This window comes from Corapipo altera, unplaced genomic scaffold (genome assembly GCF_003945725.1).
Source record: "Corapipo altera isolate COAL_440 unplaced genomic scaffold, ASM394572v1 150, whole genome shotgun sequence".
Lineage (NCBI taxonomy): Eukaryota > Metazoa > Chordata > Aves > Passeriformes > Pipridae > Corapipo > Corapipo altera.
In genome coordinates this window covers 1,885,582-1,909,089 of record NW_020884941.1, presented here as the reverse complement: position 1 = coordinate 1,909,089, position 23,508 = coordinate 1,885,582, and the positions used below count along the sequence as shown (strand labels likewise).

Here is a 23,508-nt window from a genome sequence, read left to right as displayed (position 1 = left end):
AGGGAGCCGCCCCGGGACGGGGCCGGGCGGGGCGCGGGGGCCGCGGGAGCTTTCAACTCGTGAGCGAAGTTCACGGCGGGGATCGCAAAAACACCAACTCCGAGCAGCAGCCGTCGAGAGTTCCCAGCGCCGCGTCCCGGCTGCGGCGGGGCGGGGGAGCCCCGGGCTGTCCCTGCCCCGCCCCGGGAGCTCCCCGGTGGCCGGAGGAGCGCAAAGCCTGCGGTTGTTCCGGAGTTTTTGGAACTTTTTGCTGTTAAAAGACTTTATGCCAGTTTGCATGACCCCTGTGAAGAGTTTAAGAAGTCTCTCCCCCTCCCCTCGCCCCGGAGTTTAAGAACTCCGCCGCGTTCTTAAACTCGCGTTTCCCATGTCTGAGCTGCGTCAGCAAGTGGGGTAAAGCCTGAAAGGGCATTTCCTCGGGTCTGGGATGAATTCGCCATCTCCTATAACTCCAGCGACTTGTTAAACCTAGGAAAAGCTTTGAAGATTAGCAAAAAGTAACGAACCGAAAGGATTATGGCCAATTTCTAGCAAGTGATTCAGTCCTTACTGAACGTAACACCTGTAAGGTGAAATCCACTTTGGGGGATGCACAAGAAGGAGCAAAGAAATTAATATTATTTCCAAACACTAATATTTGGGGAAAAGATTCCCTAACAACCACAAAACAAGTAAAAAAAGATCTGCTTCCCTCATGGTTTTCAAGTTGGTGAGAAAAACTATGGCTGCCTGCACTTAGAAAGGAACAGGCTCTGTTTCTGCCATGTGATATTAGAAAAAAGACTTCATACCTGCGTGGAGCTTCAGCAAAATGGAGAGTTCTGATTAGATGAAGGCTGAAGGTGAGATTTTGCTCTGTCTGACTCCTCTTGAGAACATTTAATTAATGAAAGTTACAAAAAAATAGTAAGATGTGCTTACAGCTTTATGAATGAGACACTTCTGTCACTGGAAGCTTTGCCATTGACTTGAATGGAGCCACGTTTCCCAGTTCCAGATGTCATCCAACAAGATATAATGTAACACAGTGAAGACATAAGAAATAAAGGTGCAGTATTTTCCCTTTCATACACATTAATCATCACTCAGCTGCATGCCTGGAATATAACATGGAATGAGAATCTGCTGATCTATCAAAGTGTCAAAAGAAAAGATGGTGTATCTTTAGGAAAGAGTAAGAAATACCAAGTCCCTTCTGCTTGCCAACGTAGCCATTAGTGTTCGAGCACAAGCTCTGTGTAGCTGTAAAACCTCTGATCTGTTTCTTCTCAAGGGGCTTTAAACACAGTCAGCAGACAAGCTCAGAAAATACAGTCCACATCACACCATACAATTACTGTTAAGAGTCCATGGACTCCATCCCTTTGGAAGGGATCAGCTTCCAGGGCCACTCAAGCCTTTAATCCACGAGCACAGTTTCAGGGGACCATTGTCATGGCTTAGAGTTTGAGTTTGCCTGCTGGTAGTTGAAACACTCACAGGCAAATGAGAACCAATGAGAACATCCAGCTCACTTAGGGAAGTTTGAGCCATTAGTGGTGAACATAAACAAGCACAAGAAAAACCCGTGGCAAATCAACGCCACGGAGAAGGCACAGTTCTGTGCAGAGATTAGCCAGGGAGACTTGAACCTCGGGTGTGAGGAAAGGATGGAGATTCTTGCACTCTAACATCAGACGTTTAGTTTAAGTGCCTTTATAGGGTGATCCAGAGTTACCAGTCACATCAACAACCTGCAGTAAATTTTTCCCTGAGGATAATGAACTGTAGGTAGAATTTGGCCTCTGTTAAGTTGGACCATGTGACTCCCTTCCCAGGTCCCTGAGACACAGACCTAATAGAAGAACTTGGGGGTCCTTGTGTGTTTCTGGAAACAATAAAGTTTAATTGTTCAAATGAGGCTGCTAACGGATGCTAATGGATTGCAAAGAAAGCAGGAGATAGGAAGTGGTGAGAGATTGAGGGGCAATTTGTGCTAATGAGAGCTCATTAAGAGGTTCTGGAGATAAAGGTTCTGTCACGAGGCAGTTAGTGTAGCTGAATTTAGTGGTTTATGTAAAAGATAGGTTAAAATCCAAGAAGTATATCCTGTTAGGACAAGACTGATTAAATTTTAAATAGCACTGACTTGGAGCCACTTACTGAGGTGAAGAAAAAGGAGGAGGTACTCAGCCAATAGTTTGGTTTTACAAGCTGCAGGGATGGAGAGTAGTTACATCCCCGAGAACCTCAGAAAGTCTCTAACTTTAGAGGGGAAAACCATTGTGCTGAGACGACTCAGCAGAAAGCTGTGAAAATCATCTAAGAGCACGAACTGAGAGTTTTAAGATGTAGTTCCATGAACAATCATAAAAATAGCCCTCCAAGAGAATGAGTCAGAGTACCAATATTCCCGCTTACAGCCCTGAAAAAGAAACTGATCACTCTGCACGGAGAAGTGATTTTCCAAGGAATGTGAGTAAGGCAAAATGCTGGATAAATTACTGCCATGATGGGCAAAGCAGATGGGCTGGAGACGTGACAGATTCAAGATACATATTTTTTTAAAGGCCTTCTTCCCCTGATTTCAGAGAGTGCTATGGCTTGACAGCAGGATTCCTCGCAAGGCAGAACATGGTCTCTCCATCACACTTTGCTGTATTGCTGGTAGGACTCTCCTCAAAGGCCCACAGCAGTTCTGGGAAGAAGTTCCAGTGTCTGCACACAAGTCAAAGTCCACATAAAGATCAAAAATGGTAGTTTAATGCTCAGAGGTTGTTTGGGACTAACATGTACGTCTACACAACATGGTACGAGGAGTTTCCTCACTGGTTCTCCACAGCACTAAGAGCAGAGTTTCTGCAAATCCTGAGCACTATAAACTTTTCTCATGGGTAGAGTTGTGCCAGAAGGAGCTGATGGGACCTTGTACTGGCCTGAGAGACTGGTCAGATGGGCTCAGCTTTCCCAGCTCAGTGCAGGGTGAGGGAAGCATTTCCAGATCCCAGTTCATGTGGCAACGTGTCCCCAAACTGGCCTTACATAGGGCTGTGTTTGACTAGCACAGTCAATCACTATACAGCAGAGCTGGTGGCACTCAACAAACCTAATTTCAGATGATGTTCTCTCTATGGCAAAAATGAGCACACTGGTCTTTCCCAATTACTCTTAGGGAAAAAAAAATAAATAAAGAGTAACTGAAAATTTTTAAATGAGTGCAGTGTGCCCAATGGAGGAATACTAACTTGTCAGGAGTGCAAATAATGTCTTTGTAAAACAAATTACCTATGATTTCTCAGTATGGCCACACAACAGACTATTATCTCTTCTGTTTCCAACCCTTCTGGATTATTAAGCAGAAAAAAAGGATTATAGAAATAGCAAAGGAGACCTGTGAGCAACACTTTCATGCTTTTCCCAAAAACAGTTTGTTCTCTGGCTAGATCATGGACTCAAACCTTTTTGAATACAGCAGATAAGGTATTCACAGGAACTTTTCTCCACTTAGAATTAAACACCACTTTGAGGGAAGGAGGTCACAGTAACAGTCAATGGCCATGTCAAGCTCCAAACTGAGTTCTACTTAACCAAAGAAAAAAATCCTCTCAAGCATCTTCCAGGATTTAGCCATGCAAACCTCAGCAAACCTCACTACCTTGTAACACCAAGGGAAGAGAAAACTATGAACTGGAAATGAAGTAATTCAATGTCTAATATTTTCATACTGCATCCATTGCACAGTAATTTAAAGTTCTTCATATACTTCATCACACTATGTCATGATAGTAAAATCCATCTCTGTTTTGCAAATGGAACAAGGAAGCCCGTGGGTATTAAACTATGTTTACACAGCAGCACTGCTACTGCTGTTACATAGTTCAGTGTTCTGAGTCTTCCCTTTCCTCAAAAGAGGAATCACCTGGACACAAGAGGAGGCCTCCCATATTCCAAAAAGTAGTATTTCAGCTTGTTTACATAAGTGTTTCTACAGAAGTATTCTTCTACGGGGGAAAACTAATCCACCCTTCTCTTTTCAAAGACAATTTTTTACCTGGTCATTCTGGTCTTAACAAGTGTGTAGGAACATCCTTCCTCTGCTGGCTGTTCATCCTCATGATTGTCAGGCCATTCAGTGACACAGAGCTGGAGATTGTGACTATGAAGGAACAAAGACAGACTTGCATTATTGGTTCTTGGTGTTATGAAGTTATGAAGAAATCTGTGTCACCCAAGCAGCTACTGGAGGGAAATGACTCCCTGTCTATTCCCAGGCAGCAGTGCCAAATGAACCACTGTCTCTAGCTTTTCGTCTTTGCAGGTCTACTGCTAAATCAGTCCTTTATTCTGTACATTTTGGTGTCCAAATTTGCTTTCCACAGATAGGTCTTTGCTTAGAAGTCTCTATTTATAGTGAACTGAGGTGAACTGTCTTTTTTACTTGTGCCTGAACTTCAGCTGCAGAAAACATTCTATGCTCTCCTTTTTTTTGACACCTTAAATCCAAATACTTCCACGGATTGGGGTTTTCGAGTTTTGGAACAGAACTCTGTACCTGGTGCTTACTGGTGAGAGAGAAGCCATATTTTTGATCCTCTATTGCAGTTAGAGTTGAATAGAAGCTACAGAGAATCCTGAATGGGGTGAGATATAAGAGAAGAGCTGCCCTGGTTGTTATTGATGTTCAGATAATCCTGTTTAATCTTATTTGGTTGGCTCCTAGGAAACTTCTTATTACAAATACAGAATGTTTATGTGAGTGTAACATTCTGCCCTGGCCTCAGAATAAGGAATAAAGTAACTCACAATAAGGAATAAAGAAGTAGCCTCAGTGGGGTGGCAGTGAAAATACTACTACTGACCAACATAAAATCTGGATAAAAATGGAGATTATGTTAATGACCAGAACAGGTACAGCAAAGGACTAAGCACTACTAAGGAATGCAGGACTGTTATAGGTTCAAGAAGTGCAAAAAGAAACCTATTCTAATTCATTGTGTTGATCCCAACACAGCTGTACCATGGAGGTTTACTGGCAGGTTTTGGGAAACAGCCATTATGCTTTTGATTTTAGATATTTTGGTATCTTTCAGCTGCTGTTCAGGTGATTATGTTATTTATATAGTGGAGCTTGTAGATAGAAGCAATTGGTAAATGCATGTGTAAACTAAACTTACTTTAGTTTAGCATTAAACTTACTTTAGCATCAAAAGAAACGAGAAGAGAGGAATTTGGGAAGCTACCTGGGTCTGCTTACTCTACCTCTCATTTAGGGATTCAAAATGAATATTTGGATCAAACTATTTGTCAACATTATGCAAAAGAAACAGTTGCAATAACCTGTCACAAAGACAGTTGTTCCTAGCTCTGGAGTAAGTTTGTCTATTGACAATATCACAGAATGTTCATAAATTCCATTCAGGCAGTGCTGGATAACGACAAACTAAAATCCCTTTATACAGGAGACAAAAACTAAGCTTATTTGATGGCTCTTAAATTCCAGTTGAATCAGTGATAGCCCAGCAAAGATGTTATTCACTTATGAGATTGAATCAGATAGGTTCAGTTTACTGTCTTCAATACATTTTCAATATCCTGACAGTTATACTTTTCCCAAGACAGGGAGCTGCTGTATTATTTAACTGAAAACTGTAGTCAAGAAGTTACAAGAATAATTTGGATGTTGATTTCTTATGAAAGGCGCAGTAGTGGGTGGACTTATAAAGAAGACAGAGATTACTTGTACCAAAATTATTTCTTTCCCATGAGAAACAGATAAGGGTCAATATCTGCCCTTTAACTCTCTGCCATAAATAAATGAGAACATTCAGGAATCAAAGGCTAAATTCATGTTGGCTTTTTTTTTTCTTTTTGCCAACTTGAATATATTTGCATTACGTCAAACTTCAAGAATTAATTTAGACCCTTCCCTAAATCTGTTCCTATCACTGTCATTTCTTCTAGAATAGAACTTGTTAGGGCACAGCAGGGGCATGGCTCATTGTTCCTGCTTTTGAAGTGGACAGAGTTTAATATGTGGCATATTAAATAGTAGAAAGTGTAATGACTGAAAGGATGCACGTTCCCTTCCTTAAGAATTCTGGATCAGGACTGTTTTTGCTATTGTATTTCTGTGAGCATTTGTGAGTCAGCAGTGTCTGTGGGGCTGATGCATTAGTCTCCCACTGGGATCAGTGTACACTCCTGCTGTAATAGGTATTGTGAGAGAAATGCCTTCCTTAGCTTAGACATAACTTTGCAAATTTACCCTTGCAGCTGTATACTCCCATTTTTCATTGGAGACTACAGCTGTGGGCTGTGGCTTTGGAAACATCAAAGATCCGTGATGAGCTGTTAACTTTGGTAAATTATTCATGGGAAATAAATATGTGAACGGGGCAATGTTCAGATAAAAATGAAAGTTTCTTTCACAGTCTTGAGATTTTCATTCACTGATAACCTTCTAAAATACTACCCTAATTTGAAGCCAATAAACAAGTCGATTGTGCAAGCCTGCTAGTGTTCAAACACATGGGAAGATGTCCTTGTGTGTTTTCCATGGTCTGTCCTTTTCCATTCTGTCTCCTGGCTTCTGACCTGTCTGATTTAGTCATATATCAACATCAAAGGATCTGTTACAGCAGCTCAGACAGCAATGGGCATCTGCTCAGTGCCGTGGGTGATCTGTGCTGGGCTGTGAGGAGCCCTTGTTTTATCTCAGTGTTCCATTTCCCTGCAAATGAGTTCATGTTCTTGGAAGTTTTCCTCCTGGTGACTGGCAAGACAGGCTGTTGTAGCAGTCCTTGGTAGCACTAAAATAGCAGGATTTATCTTACCTCAGTTTAACACTCTGAAAATAGAGCTCAGCTCAGTTAAATTTCCTTTAGAATCCAAGTGGAGAGTTACTACCAGGGGGTTTAATAGCAGGTCCCTTCTTGTTTATATCTTTCTTTTAAAGTGGACATCTCATTTTTCAGATTTCTTGCTATGAAAATTCATTTCAGACATGGCTGTGCAGTGCAATGCTGTAAATTCAGCCTTTTGGAAATACTAGTGAACATTTATTTTCTAGGAGTTCCTGAAAACCTTTGTAACAAATTTGTTAGTTTAAGAATTTGAACAATTTTGCCAACTTTAGTATTTGTATTATCAAAGAAATTACAAACTAATCTGTACTAGCAAATAACTGAAAATTGCTGGTTTGAATATTTTTCATAAATTCAAGTGCTTATGAAAACATTTTGGGATTATTTAAGATTATTTCATATTCTATTAATAAAGGTATTTGGTGCAGACAATGAATTCAATTAGTTCTCACTCCACAGTCAGTCTGGAATCTCTTCATGGACTTCTCTGGATCAGCTCCAGTTTCCCACAATACAAATAACAGGAAAACAGCCATGGTTGTGCATGTTCTGGGGCTGGATGAGGTCAGTTATGTTACTTACTGGCAGGATAAGGCTTGAACCAAAAGGTTAAATGCACCATTAGGGAAGATCTGGATCTGGTCTCAGATCTGAACTTGTGGGATAAGCTGAATACTAATTGTTCTATGAATATTTAATACACTTAGCACTTTCCCATTGTGTACCATCCCAAAGGGACCATCTTTCCTTCTCTCACACATATACATATGTACTCTTCTTTCATTAAGGATTCCCAAATACAGTAATTAGAACAGTCATCAAATTTGGATCTGACTGATCCAAAATCCAGCTTTTTTTCAATGCAGTTGCAGTGGCTAAGAGTGCACTGGTGAACATGGCCTGGGACTCAGGTTACTGTTACTTCAGGAGATCATTTAGTGAGGACAAAGGAACTGAGACTCTGTTTCTGGGATAGAAACCCAGCAGGAAATAACCTGCTGGTAAACATAACAGGATAGAATTGTTTTTCCTAACTGATACATTACATTTATCACAGTCCTAAAATAACTGTTCAAATGTATATACTCAGTGTCCACTTTTGTCCTGTGACACCAGGACAAGCTGCAGAACAGACACCAGCATGTCAGACTGATAAATATCCAAATATTCTACTTTGTGTTGTTTAATAATTCCAGTGTTTTCTTTTTACACTTTGTGCATGAGAAAATTTGTTGTGGAATTTGGAGAGGGCTTTTAAAAAAGTTCCCTGCTCATGTCCTGGATTCTTTTTATAAGCCTGCAGTAATCAAGTCTATTTTTTTTTTTACAGGAGCAAAAGCTTGCTTTTTTGTCATTTTTATCTCAGCCACTCAGATTATATGGGACACAGTTTCCCCTCTTTTCCTACAACAAATGGAACAGTTAGACATTGCAATCTTCCCTCCACACTTTTTATGCAAAGTTTTCATTACAGAATACACATATTTCCTTTATCTGCAACCTGCCCTACTTTGTAAACATGGTTTGAAGAACCACAGGTAGAAAACAGCAGCCTTTGAAAGGCAAACATTTGCTAGAATATTGAGAAATGTTCTAATGAACTCTCTGTGCAAGACAATGTTTTGATGACCGTTATAGTAATCTGGCACTAGAAATAAATCAGATGTTGTAGTTGTGTCAACCATGACATGTTCTTTTAAAAATTCACCACAATTTATAGCACAATGACTAAATCCATCATATATACTTGGGTGTAATTTACAATGTAGTGTACTAAAATACAGCCACCCTAATAAAAAACCATATAAATCATGTGGAAAAGAAACAACCATTTGCCAGGTAAAAGAAGGGAAAGATATGTCAACAAGAAGAAAAGGCTTTTTTTCAGCCTTCCCCTACTTCAGGGTCTAATCTTGCCCCTGTGAAGTGCACTGCAGAAGTCTAGTTCAACAACAGAAAATCAGAATCTTGAGAACTGACATTGTTAATCAGGAGTGACACCACTAAAAAGGATTCTATTGTGTGGGGCTGATGCAGTCATCAGTCAAAAGCCTGCAGGAGATCTGTGTAGCTGGAGCATGCCAGCTCCTCTGGAAGGCATGTTCTGATGGGAAGGAGTTAGTTTTGAGTTTGCTGTGCTTCCAGTGGAATACAGCCTTTATTTCAGAATACGCCCTTTAATTCCCTTCTTGGCTGCAGAATAATCTAGGATCTGACTTTTAACCCACTTCAGTATGAAAATGGCCACTTACCACCAAAGAGAGTCCCAGTGGGCTGTGGTGGTCCCTCAGAACATGGAACTCAGAGGCTGGTTCAATGGGCTGAATGCTGCTGTGTCCCTGCCCTCCTGACATGGCATAAAAGAGCATTCCTTGCTCTCACTGTTGAGAGGGCTCCTGAATGAACATCCTCTCTGCTTCCTGTTACCCTGATGAACAGAGAAATACAACTTCAAACACGCTACAATGACACTGGTTTGTTGGACTGTTACTCAGTCATTTCAACTTTTCCTTCCCTCTCCAATTTTGTCATGAAACACAAACATCAGGTAGCCTAAAATGCATCTACATCCCTTTTTTGATGTTGGCCAGTGACAGATGATTAAAAAGGGTGATTTCAGGGTGCTTCAGGCCCTAGTATGTCCTCTCAGCTTCTTGTGATCAGCTGTTTATGATCCAAAATTAGGGAAATTAAGGTTGAGGCATCTGAGAATTCTTCCCAGCTATGTTTGGTCACATCTTTTTCTCTCTTTGACCACTTTCTTTTGGTGGTTGGTCAGTTTTCCTACTGGGAATTGGACTCTTATTTTGCTGGTCACAAGATCAGCCATGGCACTTGTAATAACAACCTATTCTGATTTTACAGTCATCAACACTCAGCAGGGTTGATAACAATCTTTCCACTGACCTTGATAGAAGCTGGAGCTTATCCCAAATATCCTGGGTTTTGTTAGGCTGTTTTTTTATCTTCTGCAATGCTACAAGAGTGGTATTTATCAAAACTTAGCAGAAAGAATTGCTGTTATTAGTGTGCAAGGCTAAATATAATTTCATCTCTTTATCATGCTGGTGTGGTCTTAATTTACAGGACAGAAGAATCAAAGGGTGATATGTAAAGCTGAAATTCCAATTGGGAATGTGTATCTCAATTTCTGAATACCCCTACAATGAGTGTGACATTTCTTTACAATAAAACAGCCTATTTCCAAGAAAGACAGAGATGTTTATTTTATAATCCCTATTTATAAGATGCTGCTTTTTACGTCCAATATAAAACAGAGTGGGACTATTGTTGTTGATATAATAGGATGATTGGCTTCTTTTCCACCATGGTGAAAGCTTTCCTACAAGAAGAGAGTGGAGATGGCAATTCCAGAACCACTGTGAAGCAGAAGGGAAGGGTGAATGGTGAAAGAGGCATTACTTACTCTTCTAATTGACGAGTCTTCCTGTAACAATTTCCAGCCTAATATCCAAGCAATTCTGAAGCAACCATAAATTTCTGCCCTGCTACCAGTGACACCCAGCAAAATGTTCTTAGCTTCACCTGAGGCGTGTGGGGCTTGGATGGCACTGGGAACACATCAGGCAGCAGGAAACAGGATCAGGAGTCTCTGAGTTCAGTGTCTGAATCCCCCAGACATCCATTCCAGAGCATCAAGCAAGTGACCAACCCAAGCTTGTGTGGCTTGTTTTGGCTAATACATTTGTGAATGACTGGCCCATTAGCTGAAATTTAGAGGACCAGAACAGAATGGGAGGATGAGCAGAGAGAACACTGGTCCAAGCAGCTCTACCACACACTCTGGAGACCTTCAGCAAGTTGCCTGGACTCTTGGTGCACTCATCTCCGTGTATTAAATGGGTTACTCTGAACCTACCCTGCAAGGGTCTATTGAAGCAGCAAGTCTGAGACTGTGAGATTGTTTGTGGAAGTATCTGGGAGAATCCAAGATATCTGCAGAAGAGAAACCTCAGAAGTTTAAAAACCTCAAGTCCTCTTTTACCTCAGTATGGACCTAACACCTCTTTGTTTTGTTTTAGCCCTTTAAGTTGGCAGACAAAGACTTGAGCAGGGCTGAGGATCTTGCCTGAGGAAACTGTTTGTCAGGAAGCAGGAAAAGGAAAGCTGCTATTTTTCTCCAGAGGGGCTCTTTGCCACCTCAGAATAAAAGAAGTAGAATTTTTTTCATTAAGCTGATGCTGGAGAAAAAAAAAAAAAGACGATCTATTTTCTTCTTAGAGGAGAAACCCGTTGTTACTTGGTGGCAATAGGAGAGACAAGAGCCATCATAAAACAAAAGCATACATAAGATATTTCATAATCCCATGAAAACGTTAGAGACTCCTAACATTCACACTGGCATCCTGCTTTGGGAGCTCAAAGAGCTGCTCAGACATTAGCTAATTACATTTAGCACAATCATCTCCTCTTACATGAAGGCAGACACATTAGGTCACATGTTTGGCTGGTATAAAGTTTGGATTTTGGCTTCATGGCTCATGCACTCCAGCTGAGGACAAACCCCTTTGTTCCTGTTTCTTGGATGGAAGGAAATTTCACAACCTTCTCTCTGCAGTTCCACAGAGGGAGGAAGGACCAAGATGAAGGTTCCAAGCTGTGTAACCACAGTTCCACCAGGAGCTCCCGAGCTGCTAAGTTTTCTTTTTGTTTGCCACAGGGTAACACAACAGCACTGACAATGAAACTTGACTCAGATCCTGGTGATATGATCCCAAAAGAACTGGAGAACTGGAGTCTCTCAAAACCCACAGAGGGCTGCCAGGAAGCTAAAAGAAACGGAAGAATACAGTGAACAGTGCACTTGAGGTCTCCGAGGTCAGAACAAGACATCATCCTGCTCCTCTGGCAGAAGCACTGCCACTTATTTCTCTGGGCACTAGGTCAGCCCTCCGGAGCTTTTGGAGAGAAGTTTTTCACTGGATTTTGAGATGGAGGACAAGAAAAGCATGGAGAGAGGAAAATATGGCTTTATTACTTGTACAAATGCTAACTTATCACTGCCACAGATAGAATGAGAAAAGCAGGAGCACAACAGAACTTTAAGAGCTTACTTTTTTCTTATGTCTGTAAGTCAAAGAAATCTGGGTCTTTTTTAATTAAAAACAATTACCTCTTGATATTGAGAGGAGACAAAATAAGGCCATTAATCAATAACATATTACACATCAGTGGGCACTCTACCCACCTGGACCCTAAGCTGGCATTGTTTCCCCTTATTCTGGCTGAAGGATCAACAGCATTTCTCCCCAGTGGGTCCTCTGGAAGCTTTGACAGGCAGGGAAGCAGCTCAGTAAGATCATCAGCTTAGAAGGTCACCGGGTCACCAATTCCATCACCCAGCAATTGTGACCCACCAGGAAATACATGGCTGAGCCCAGACAGGTTCACAAACATCACACATTTATCACTGTCTGTGAGTTCAGGGGTGTCATTCTACTGTCTTACTCTGCACAGTAATGGCAAACATATGCTGAGGTAATGAGGGGAAAACTTATCTTCAGCTGGAAACCTGAGAAATGTGTCTAAGGATGCTTGGCTTTTCAGTACTGATTTTAATAAGGCAAGAATTAATCCATAATCATACAGTAACTACAGGATAAACTCAATGCAAAAATAAAATATCTGAATTAAAATAGAAAGAATGCAAAAAAAAAAAAATTTGTCTTAAAGCTTAAAACTACCCTGTGCTTGGGCTATTTTTCATAAAGGAGATCTAAAATGAAGAGCAGATAGAGGCAATGCTATTTAGACATGGAAATCAGTATATCTGTGCTGAGTAGATGCTTGTTATAGTGTAGGTATTGTTAGAGGAATGTCTCAAGAAATTACCTGACCTGTGATTAAGAGGTGAAGGACTGTGCACAGAGGGAAGCTACTCATCTGAAACCACTCACTGAAAACCTCTGCTGGCACCTGCATGGTACTTTCATGTACAAACTGAAACAAAAAAAGGTTCTTTCCTGAGCTTTTGATTTATGTGTAAGAGAGAGATAACATGTGGGAAAATTTGACCATTGTGGCAACAGACCAAATATAATGGTTTTTGCAAACAGTGTAGTGCTTTGTGCTGCAAAAATGAACTAAAAGGAAAATCCTACAATTTTCATTGCAATTTATATCCTGATTCCTTCCAAGTCAAGTCTTTGTGTTTTAAACTTGCATCTGTCTTCTACCTACCATCAAGGCACCTACATTAAAACAACTTGGAGTTAAATAAGAACTTCATCTGGAATCTCAGCCAGATCATATTCAGTGATACTGCTCCTTCTCCTAAAACACACTTTCTTTCATCTGTTCCTGTCAGAAGGAGCACCAAGGTCCTCCTTCCTCTGTGGTTATTTTTGAAGAGTGTATAAAGAAATGGACAGGAGATTCAGGTATGCTCACATGTTTTTCCTCTGTTACTGTTGCACAAATATGAAGGATCAAAATGCAAAGGAAATAGCAAAGAAATAGATCTAAACCCAGCAAGCAACTGAGACTTTTCTAATGAACATTAAAGCAAGGCTGCCTCTCACTATGCAAATTAGGGCACAAGACAAAATTCTTATTTTTATAAAACATCAAGACAGTACAGATACCCTGATCTCGACATGTTGGGTGCTAAACCTTTGATTTGTAAGGCAAGATAATACTTGATATGTGTAAAATGCAGAATAACCTGCTGCCTCTGAGAGATTTCTCTTGGTCTTGCAGATCAGAGGAATAACTGAGATGAGAACACAAAACACAAGGTGGCATCGTTGCCATTTTGGTAAGTTAGTTACCTGCTCACACTACACAGAGGCATATAAGGCTAATGTCACAGAGTCACAGAATATTCTGAGTTGGAAGGGGTTCTCTTGCCTTCCTTATGTCCTTCCTCATCTGCCAGTTTCTTCCAGAACTACAAGAGTTCAGCCCAGCTCAAGATCTTGAGAGGTAGGTGTTGGGTTTTTTTAGTGTTGCTGAAGCAAAACAAACATTTCTGCAGAGTTCCTGGATCAGGGACATAATTCATAACCTAAATGGCTCATGGATGTAACTATTGGGAAGGACAGGCCTTTTCAGAGCACAAGTTAATGCTTCACTTCAAGTGTCCTAACAATTTATGACAGGTGTCACTTTCACTGAGGCAGTAAATAAATCGACAATGACATAATAATAAAATGATACTGATTAATAAACCAATGGTTGTCATAACATCTTTCTCTTGAAGAGTTCAAAGTGTCTTGTAAAAAAAACGAATAGTAGCATCTTCATTTAGTGAGATCCTAAATGATTTCACCTGGTAACTTTCCAAGTGCAGGAATTTTACCCACAGGTGCCTTGCTCTGCCCACCTTCATCACACAGCTCCCCACATGTGTACATCAGCCAGAACCTTAAGAAATGTGCCTGGTAAATTTTCAAGTCAGGATTTTTGCCATATTTTTCCAGTTTCTTTAAGATTTTCTGTACAAAATAGTCACTCTTCACAGACTGAGTGAGTCTGGCAAGCAATACAGGAAACCTTTAGCAGAAAGAAGAACAGCAATAAAAGAGAAGCCTTTGGGAACAAACGAATATCTGATTAATAACTCTGGATTTGTCTGGCATTTCTGCCACTTCACCATTTCCATAACTTCCACAGAAAAAATGGCTCTTTGGGGAATGCACTACTCAACGTAATTTCGAGTGAATCATAGAATGGTTTGGGTTGGAAGGGACCTTTAATACGAATAATGTGAAAGAGCTTTACTTTATTGGACTCGAGCACCAATTCCCTTTGCTGGGCATTGAAATAAGGGCTTCTTCATTATTCATCAAATTTTGGATGACAAACTTGGGTATGAAAGGAAATAATAAAATCCCAACAAATGCTTCCATTTTGCTACACATTTGTCCTCTTCATATTTTCTCTATTTATTTTGTTTAGCCTCTGTGGATTTTCCAATGCAATCAGTGCCTGATCTGACACACTTTCTGATTCTTCTTAATATGCCTTTTCCCTGTGCTATCATCATTCTCCTCTCTCTATGTGCTGACATAAATCTCATTGATGTAAGTGCACTGTAATGTGCAGCCTTTACCATTTCACTCTGAATATAGAGATACAGGAGGAGAATTACACGTTACAATAAAAATAAAATTCTTATGAAAAGACTGCCATTTTTTAAATGTTCTGTCTAAATTCTGCAGTGCTGCTTTGACAGCCCTGGAGACTGATGTTCCAAACCTTTCTAGACTGTGCCTGACTGGGGTGTGCTGTGGCTTTCATTGCGAAGGCTGAGGATTTGGCAGCACATCATCAGCAAGAGCTGCCTCCCTCCAGTTTAGGATACATGTTACTGGGACAGCAGGAAAGGGGTGAGAAATTTCCTCCTTAAGCCAGTAAAAAAAGAAACACGTGGTTCTCATCTTCAGCAGGGCCAGTTCCACACTCAGTAGTATCCTGTTGGTGTGGCTGTAGAGTCAAATCCTTATTATCACTCGTTAGATTTTCCAGGTAACTGTAATTGTGTCCCACCCAGGCCTTTTATAATCCATCCATGCACTGAGATATTTTGAAAAGGGAAGCTCTGTTCAGTGTACTCTTACATCACATATTTGTTTGTTTCTTTTTTCTCACTTCATGAGAGAGCCAAGACAACTCGACTGACAGCACATACTAGCAAAGTGTTCCTCTGTGATTCAGCTTTCTTGGCATGCAGAGTTTGCAAGAGCATGGAAAAACCAGCCTTACTGTAAATGAAACAAGTGCTGTGGGGAAAGCAACGGCTCTGCCATGACTTTGTGTCTCCACGAGGGGGGTGACCAGCCTCGTTAAAACGGAAACACAGATTTCAGCTCCGTACCCTTCACAGACAGCACTTGGCAGAACAGGGCTGGCACGGAGAGCTGTACATGTTAAACTGTGTTGGCAAAGCCAAAGCAGTGAGGGGTTCTGCCTCCTTACCAGTTTAGTCCACCTTCACCATCTCATGCCCAGCTGTCTTATTCTTTCCGTGTCTCTCCCAAAATACTTCAGTTGTTTCAGAGCCTGGTATTTCTGACAATGTTGCTCTTCCTGCTTTCTACAAAAAAAACCCCAACTTAAAAGCTAAAGTTGTGTTTTAAGCATGATCATACTGCTGCATAATTAACAAGGAAGACAGCAAGGAAGGCAGAAAACCATGAATGTGAAGAACATGTTGTATGTTCAGTCTGTGGACACTCATACCAGTTTTTGCTTTTGCAGTGTTCTATATACATTCATATTTCTACAAACACATTAAAAATGTTTACATTTTATATCAACTCTAAGCTGTAGGTAAGAAAACCTTCAGAATCAAACTGAAGTTTGATTTAAACTGAAATTCGACCTCCACTTTCTATCAGGTATCTATTGCTTAAAACCAAACAGAATACTGTACAGTGATTCAGGGTAAAATATTAATTAAAGTACAACAGAAGAGAGATGGAATAGGGTGACCTGAGCTAGAATTTTGACCCAGAGATTGGGTTCATGTGTGCATTGCTACAAAAAGTGTTGCTGGGTTATAACAAAAACAACATCTGCTTTTCTTTCCAATAAATTACTTATTCTATATCCTGCCAATCTGAGGTTTCATCTCCAAATGCTGATCAAATAGGATATGTGCTTGTGTGGCTGTATGGAGAATACTAAAATAGCTGCAACAGTAACTTTCCATCCAGCTTGTCCTTCCATGCTGCAGGATGCTGGACTGATTAGTTCCTTGTGCAGGAACAGCAGCTGCTCAGGGAAGAAAACAAGGACCTGGCTGCAGACAAGGGAAGTTCTGGGGACAAAAATCTCAGTACAAAATGGAGCAGAAGAATGGAAAGAGGAAGTGGGAGGGGGAAAGAAAACTGTGCCTCCAACACCCTTCAGAAGAGCAAAGTAAAGAAGGATCTCAGGGCTGGTGCCTACTGAGACAAGAGAATTTGGACAAAGATCGCAGATGAATGTTTCTGGGTGAGAGGAAAAGGATGACAAGGCTTCAGCTGGTCAACAAGGCAGAGATGTCAGTGATCTGGGAAAAGGCCTTGAGAGAGGACATTGCAACTGTTACAGTGAGAAGAGTCAAAGCAATGCTGAAGAACAGAGCAGTGATCTCTGAACTGAAAATGCAAAACAGCCATACAGAGTGTGTGTGGACTGAATTTATTATCCGATTTTTGGGGTGAAAAGGACTACAATGCCCAAAGTAAATATATTCGATGTATATTTCCAGAAGGATGGCTCAGAAATATTCCAAAACACCGCTGCAAATATTTAACCTGTAATATATTTTTGTATGCAGTCACAAAATTGTCTATCATCATCCCTCTATTCTTATTTGAATGCCAAAATAAATAAATGCATCTTTAAAGGGCCTGAAGACAAGTCCTAAATCTGGTCAGCAGTAAGGTGGGTTGTGTTTTAAGAGTACACAGGAAAAGAGTCTTTTCCTACCTCTCAAGGCTCACGAGGGTGTCACATAAAGAACAAGCTGTTTCTTCATGTTCTGCTGGAACTTTTGCCTCATATCAGCACACGAGTTAGATTTGCTTTTAATGAAAGAGCTGATATGGCAGCTGCAAATAAAGCAGGAGAGAAAACCGGAATTAACATCCTGGGGTTACCATTTTGTGGCAAACACCTCAGTTGCTTAGAACATGTGAGCCCATGAAAATCTTGAGATCTCCTTACTCTCAGCAAAAATCCAAATTTAATACAATGTACAGCTGGGCTTTTAAGCTCAATTTTTAAAATAATTTGATGGATCAAAAAATGGTAAATGATATTGAATTTGGGGTTTTATCATCTTTCATTCCATCACATCCTTCCAGGATAGTGCCTTCAAATTGCTCTGACATGTACTAAATGTGCTGCAAGGTTTCAGTGGCCTGCTCTGCTCTCGTGTAATAAAATGTTTCTTGACATTTGCATGCCAAGTGCTTTGCATAGAGAGTGCTGAGTTTATACAGCATGTACTGTGCTTAAAAACCAGTTTTGTACCCTTACCCTGCCTTCTGGGCCTCTGCTTCCTTGATATTATACTCTTTCGGTCTTTAATGAAAGGCATGTTTACTCTGCAGTTCTTCTGAGCCACTGGCGACAAACTGTAAGACATAACAAGGTTTAAATTAATGTACAGTGTGCCTTTTCCAGAATGTGAAACATTCCACAGGTGCTGAAAAAACATTCTTAATATTACAGACTTGATGGGGTTATCCAGGTACAAAATTTATTTCTCTTGACCCCAGCTCAAAGGAAAAAAAAAACGTTTCAGCAAAGTGTGACTGTAAGAATGGTTTGTCATATTGATCTTAGGGCTGTGGAAACCACCACAGAGCTGAGTAATGAGGGAACACATCTAATGTTGGCTGGAAATGGTAAACAGAGACTACAGAAAAATGCAGTGGTAGAAACAGAGACAATTCTACCGGAATAAGACAGAACACTGCTTTTTCCACAGAGCTGCTGGAGCACAGGATCTCTTCTGTTTGCAAAGGCAAGATTTATGGGGGTGTTTTCCAGAAAGTACATACTGCTTGCACAGCAGTAAAATGGTTATGCTGCCACCCATGCAAAAAAAATGTATATGTTATCTGAATTTACTGAATGCTGAATTCAGTTGTTTGGGGAGAAAAAGAATAAAAAGAAAAGGAGGAAAAAAAAAAAAGCATCAGCTCTTTTCTGATGAGTTGCTTCCCCTTGTCATTCAGAAACCCATCAGGTAACATACCTGCAGTCCAATCTTCTTACAGTCTCTTTTGGTTTATGGACACCTTTTGACTCCTCTTCACATTTTACCTGTGATGACTTTCTGTAGGGCTGTTAAAAAAATTCTGTAAAAACTTGCCAACTCACTAGTGCATTCCTCTCTCCTTTTTAGATATTGTTCCATATATGCTGGCTAGCATGAGGCATCCTAAAGAAACCTGCTACTTAGTATTTCTGAAAATTAGAGTTTCTTCCAAGAAAAGCAGCTTTTTAAAGAGGTTTCAAGATAGGTACCCAAGTACAAATGCACCCAATTAATTAATCACTTTTGAAAATCTAAGCTTTGTTAATTCAGCTGTGAAAAAAACCCAACCGCCAATAAAAGATACAAATGTAATAGAAAATCAAGTAGATTTGAATAAAATATACAGGAAGTCTGTTTTCAGTGTCCATGCTGTGCTGTTTGCATTCCAGTGGCGTAACTCAATTTTTCTGAATTTCTAAGTCTACTGTATCACTTTTCCATTCTTCTTTTAAATGTCATATGGAATTTAATACATTTAGCATCAACAGGTATCTAATTACCTCTCTGTGTCTCCTTATCAGCATCCACTACCACTTAAGACATGTCCTCAAGTAGCCCTTCATTGGCTGCAGCTTCCAGACTACCCACCTTTGAGCACATCTCTCACTAATAACACTCTTTATTCTTCGCCTGCTACTGTAAAGTGAATGCTTTTATTCTCCTCTCCCTTGAAAGTCAATTTAACTCACTGTTTTCCTTCAAATTAACATCTTAGTTGTCCTTCCCACTGCTGTTTCATTCCCGCTTTGCTGCCAAACCCCTGGAGAGGCACTGACACCCATCTCCTCTGCACTGTTCCCTCCAATCACTCATGCAGTAAAATACCTGTCACGCTCGTTATTAAAAACCCCAGTGTTAGCTGTCACAGTCTGAGCCATCCTCCAAGGTGCTCAGATGTCCTACATGGCAATAAGTGACATTTTACTGAGCGCTCAACACCCACAAAGTAGTAATCCCCAAATGCAAAAGGTCCTTTTTCTACATTTTTGTGAAGCACGGCATATAGTAGAACACAAAATGATTGCTGGATGGTGACTGTGTTAAATAGCAGCACGAGATACTTCTACTTGTTAAAAGCACAGATTTGGAATGTTATACTGTGAATTGTAAAGAAATTTATAAGACCTGGATATAAGAAGTTGCTGGGTACCAATTAATGGGCTAACATTTAAAAAAAAATATGCTTATAATGAATATCCTCTATTACCTCTGGCCTGGAGAGTTTCAAGAGTGCCAAGGACCCAGTCAGAAATTCCAAAGTTCTAGCACTGAGCCCTCTATTTTTTAGCATTAAAACCTGTTCCAGTTCTCCATCTGCAGAAATAGTGAAAACAAATAATCAAATTTATCTGTATTAGTGATATTTTTGAAATATAACCTCCATAGCTGTGAGCTAGTCAGACATTAATTAGAAAAGAGAAAAAAGCAAAGAAGAATTTAGTAATTTCACCTGGCCTTGATTCCTATCCTTTAGTTAATCATCTGCAGGGTACTAATATTTACCTGTTCTTCAGGGATCTAAAAATGGTAAATCAGTTGAAGAGGCATTGATAAATATCAAAGAAAAGCCCCAAATTCAGGGATAAGTCTTATCCCTTTGCAGAAATATTTATACCTACTTTTTTAAAAATATACTTTTGACTGAGAAGTGAGAGCTAAACTGCTGGCTGCAAAGCTTTGGGGCTAAAATCCAGTTAGTTTTTAATCTCTCATTCAGGAAGTCTCCTTCTCATTGTGAAGAAAATGTATGTCATCTGAGCTGATCTACATACACACATTATTCATCACACAGTAGCCATGAAAAATTAGGCTTACATTTTGTACTCTAATCTGCTTTGTGAAACCTTTGACTGATTAGGTGGGGGCCAAATGATAAATGAGACTACCTCAGCAGTGACCTGGTGTTATACCACAGCTGCAGCTTCAACATTTGCCTTTGTCAACATGATGAAACATTTAAACCTTTGCACTACTACAGGTCCTCACTCAGCCAACAGCACTGAAAGTTCTAATCTGTATAAGTAAACATTCTACAGCAAAACTACCGTTGGACAAAAGGCTTTATATTGAGTTATGAATTCTTTTCTTAAAAGAAATCTTTATGTAAGAGCCACACTCAGTTTTGTCTACTGATTAGCTGCCTCTACAGAATCCCTTTCCCACTTTTGAAATATAAATATGGGTACGTGTGGGTTAGGGTTGTGTGTGCTCTCAAAATTATGTCTGCATAAGTTACACGAAGCTTTGTGAATTTAGGGTGCAGGGCTACAAGGCAGCTGTACTGGTAATCCATTTCTGATTTGTCTGTGAAGCATCCTGTGATCAGAGTCCTGGATTAAACATGATTTGAGCAGCTTCAGAATTCATTACAGAATCCAACCTTTGCTACAGAACTGCCCTGCAGAAAGTAACTCCCCATATTTTTGAAAGCTAGGAGCATAACCCTTGAGAGGTCCAGGCTTGTAACTCAGGCCAGTCCCCTGAAATCACAGCAACCATGTGATAGATGTTCTAAAGGGTGCACTGAACACCCTTCCCATATATTACACAAGATATCTCTAATTTTCTGGCAGGGAACAGAGGCTCCCAGCTGTCACAGCTCTCAAGATTGTTTTTCAAATCTCATCTCACACACAAACCAATTGTTCACCTACATCTGTAAACAAATTGCTTGAAATTATAGCTTTGAATCCTCCACTACTCCCATTCATCAGTGCTCAGCAGCAGCTGTGTAGGTAGTATATGATATTATCTCAAGCTTCCTCATATACCCCCTCAGCCTCTGGCAGTCTGAACCTAAAGGTCCTTCAGACACAGAAAATGTGTCCTTTCCTTTACATTTAGGAGCAGTTAATTGTTTTTTCTTCTATTCTCTTAAATTGCTTTTGCACTTGAATATACCTCCAGCAATACATCATAGCAATGAATTCTTAAGTTTAATTATGCATTGCTTGAAAACACTTCCCATTGCTTTAAATTTTCTGCCAGATAATTTAATTTGGTGTGCCATAAATCTGGTGTCAAGGGAACCTGTGAATAACCACTCTCTAATCACCTTTTTTCCGTGCACTTCATGATGTTACAGAGATCTGTCAGAACCTTGTCTCCAGACATTTCTTTCCTGTCCTGAAGAGCCCCAGCCTGTCTAATTGTTCTCGTGTGGAAGCCATTCCATATCTCTACCATCCCTCAGCACTTTTGTTCAGTCAAACTTTGTCACTTGTGGCACCAGTCTGGCTAAATAGGAAGGACAGAAACTCAAGAAGCACTTATAAAATATTTGTATTTTTGCATAACATGTTTTCTGCTCTGGTTTCCACATCATTCTTAGGGTTTTTCTTGCCTTTTTTGATAGCTACTAAACATTCACAAAACTCTCCCAAATGATTCCAAGAGCTCCTTCTTAAGTGGGAATTTAGAGTGTAGCAGAGCATGATATCAGCCTAATAACGATAACACAAATGTCAATTAAAAGATAATTAGCAGTACTAAATGCTAACGTGCTTTTCTGGTCCAGTTTTACTTGGAAGGAAGTGAAAAGACTGAAGATTACCCAGCTTTGTACTGAACCACATTGGAGATCCAACAGATAAATTACTCTGTCAGGTCTATTAAGTGCAGGTAATCACTGAGGGATGAGTAGGAGGAACACAGAGTAAGTTAAACAGAACCCCCAAAGCTAAACAGTTACACTCTGCTGGCAGCCTGTGTCTGAGAGACTGCTGACCAACTCTCTATTGGTTGGTCCTTGTATGTAAAGGGATGAAAAGGTCACTCACCACACGTACCAGTTCTCTACTCCAATTTATCAGACTAATTCTATATATTGCTATTCTGCCACCTCTGTTAGACACAGACACAGTTTGCCTTGACTGAGAATCCAGAGGAAAACAGAAGAGCTTGGAAGAGCTTTGCCCTGCAAATCAGAGCATGAACTGTTCAACTGCTTTACCAAACAACACTCATGAATAATTTAAATCCATGTTATGTCAACATGATTATATCCACCAAAAAATGTTGGAAACTTAAATTACTATTTACTTTTAACAGTGTAAAGGTTCAGAAGCAACACATTGTTTTACAAATACCCATCACTGTCATACATAATTGATAGAATACAATCAGCTACTAAATATCACTTAATGGCTTTGTTCTGTAATGATAATATATATGGAATTCCTGTTGAGTTCACTGGGATAACCCTCCAAGGGAAGGCTGTAGGAATATACATGTATCTATTACTATAGAATTATCAATAAAAAGAGAAAAAGGAAAGAAAACACGATTAAATTTGGCTGGGATAGCTCATTATTTTCTCCTGGTTCTGCAACCTGCAGTAATAGAGGATGATGCTGTGTTGCTGATTTGACTGTACAACTCCCTGCTGACTGCGTGGGGACAAAGAAAATCCAGAATTTGTCTATGTTGCATGGCACAGAATTAATAACATTTCACTGAAAGAGTTATTGCTTGAAAGAAGAGAAGTAACAACATACAAAGGATAAGAGATCCCCAACTCCTCATTCCTTCACCTTGGATTCCAATGGGTTATTTTGAATGCATCAAACTGTTGGATTTGAGAGTCAAAGCTTCCAAAAGCCAGTGTGGGCACACAGCTGTTGGAAAAGATGTTCACTGTGAAGAGGAGAAACCAATGTGTTATGGCATAGAGTGAGGGAAAGAGTCCAACTGGCACCATGTGGGCTGAAACAGATACATTTAACTGGTTCTGTAGCAGATGAGTTTTTAATTGTCCCAGTGAATTCCAGACACCTCTCAAGGTTTTTCTAACGTTGACACATAACTCTGTATCCTGAAAGCATATTTTTGGATCTTATTTTTGGGCTTATCTTGATGATGTGCCTGGTGCTTTTTTACCTATGAGAG

General features: G+C 40.1%; 1 long non-coding RNA gene across 2 annotated transcripts; it reads right to left on the bottom strand.

Moving 5' to 3' along the window:
- Positions 1–42: 42 nt before the first annotated feature.
- Positions 43–20,029, bottom strand: LOC113955722. 2 transcript variants are annotated; one of them, XR_003530641.1, is made up of 6 exons: positions 19,829–20,029; positions 17,835–17,932; positions 17,283–17,404; positions 9,095–9,270; positions 4,031–4,135; positions 43–2,697 (listed from the first exon to the last, which is right to left on the bottom strand). It is a non-coding gene; the product is annotated as an uncharacterized LOC113955722 (long non-coding RNA). The 2 variants fall into 2 exon arrangements; XR_003530640.1 differs by having other exon boundaries at positions 43–4,135.
- Positions 20,030–23,508: the final 3,479 nt, after the last annotated feature.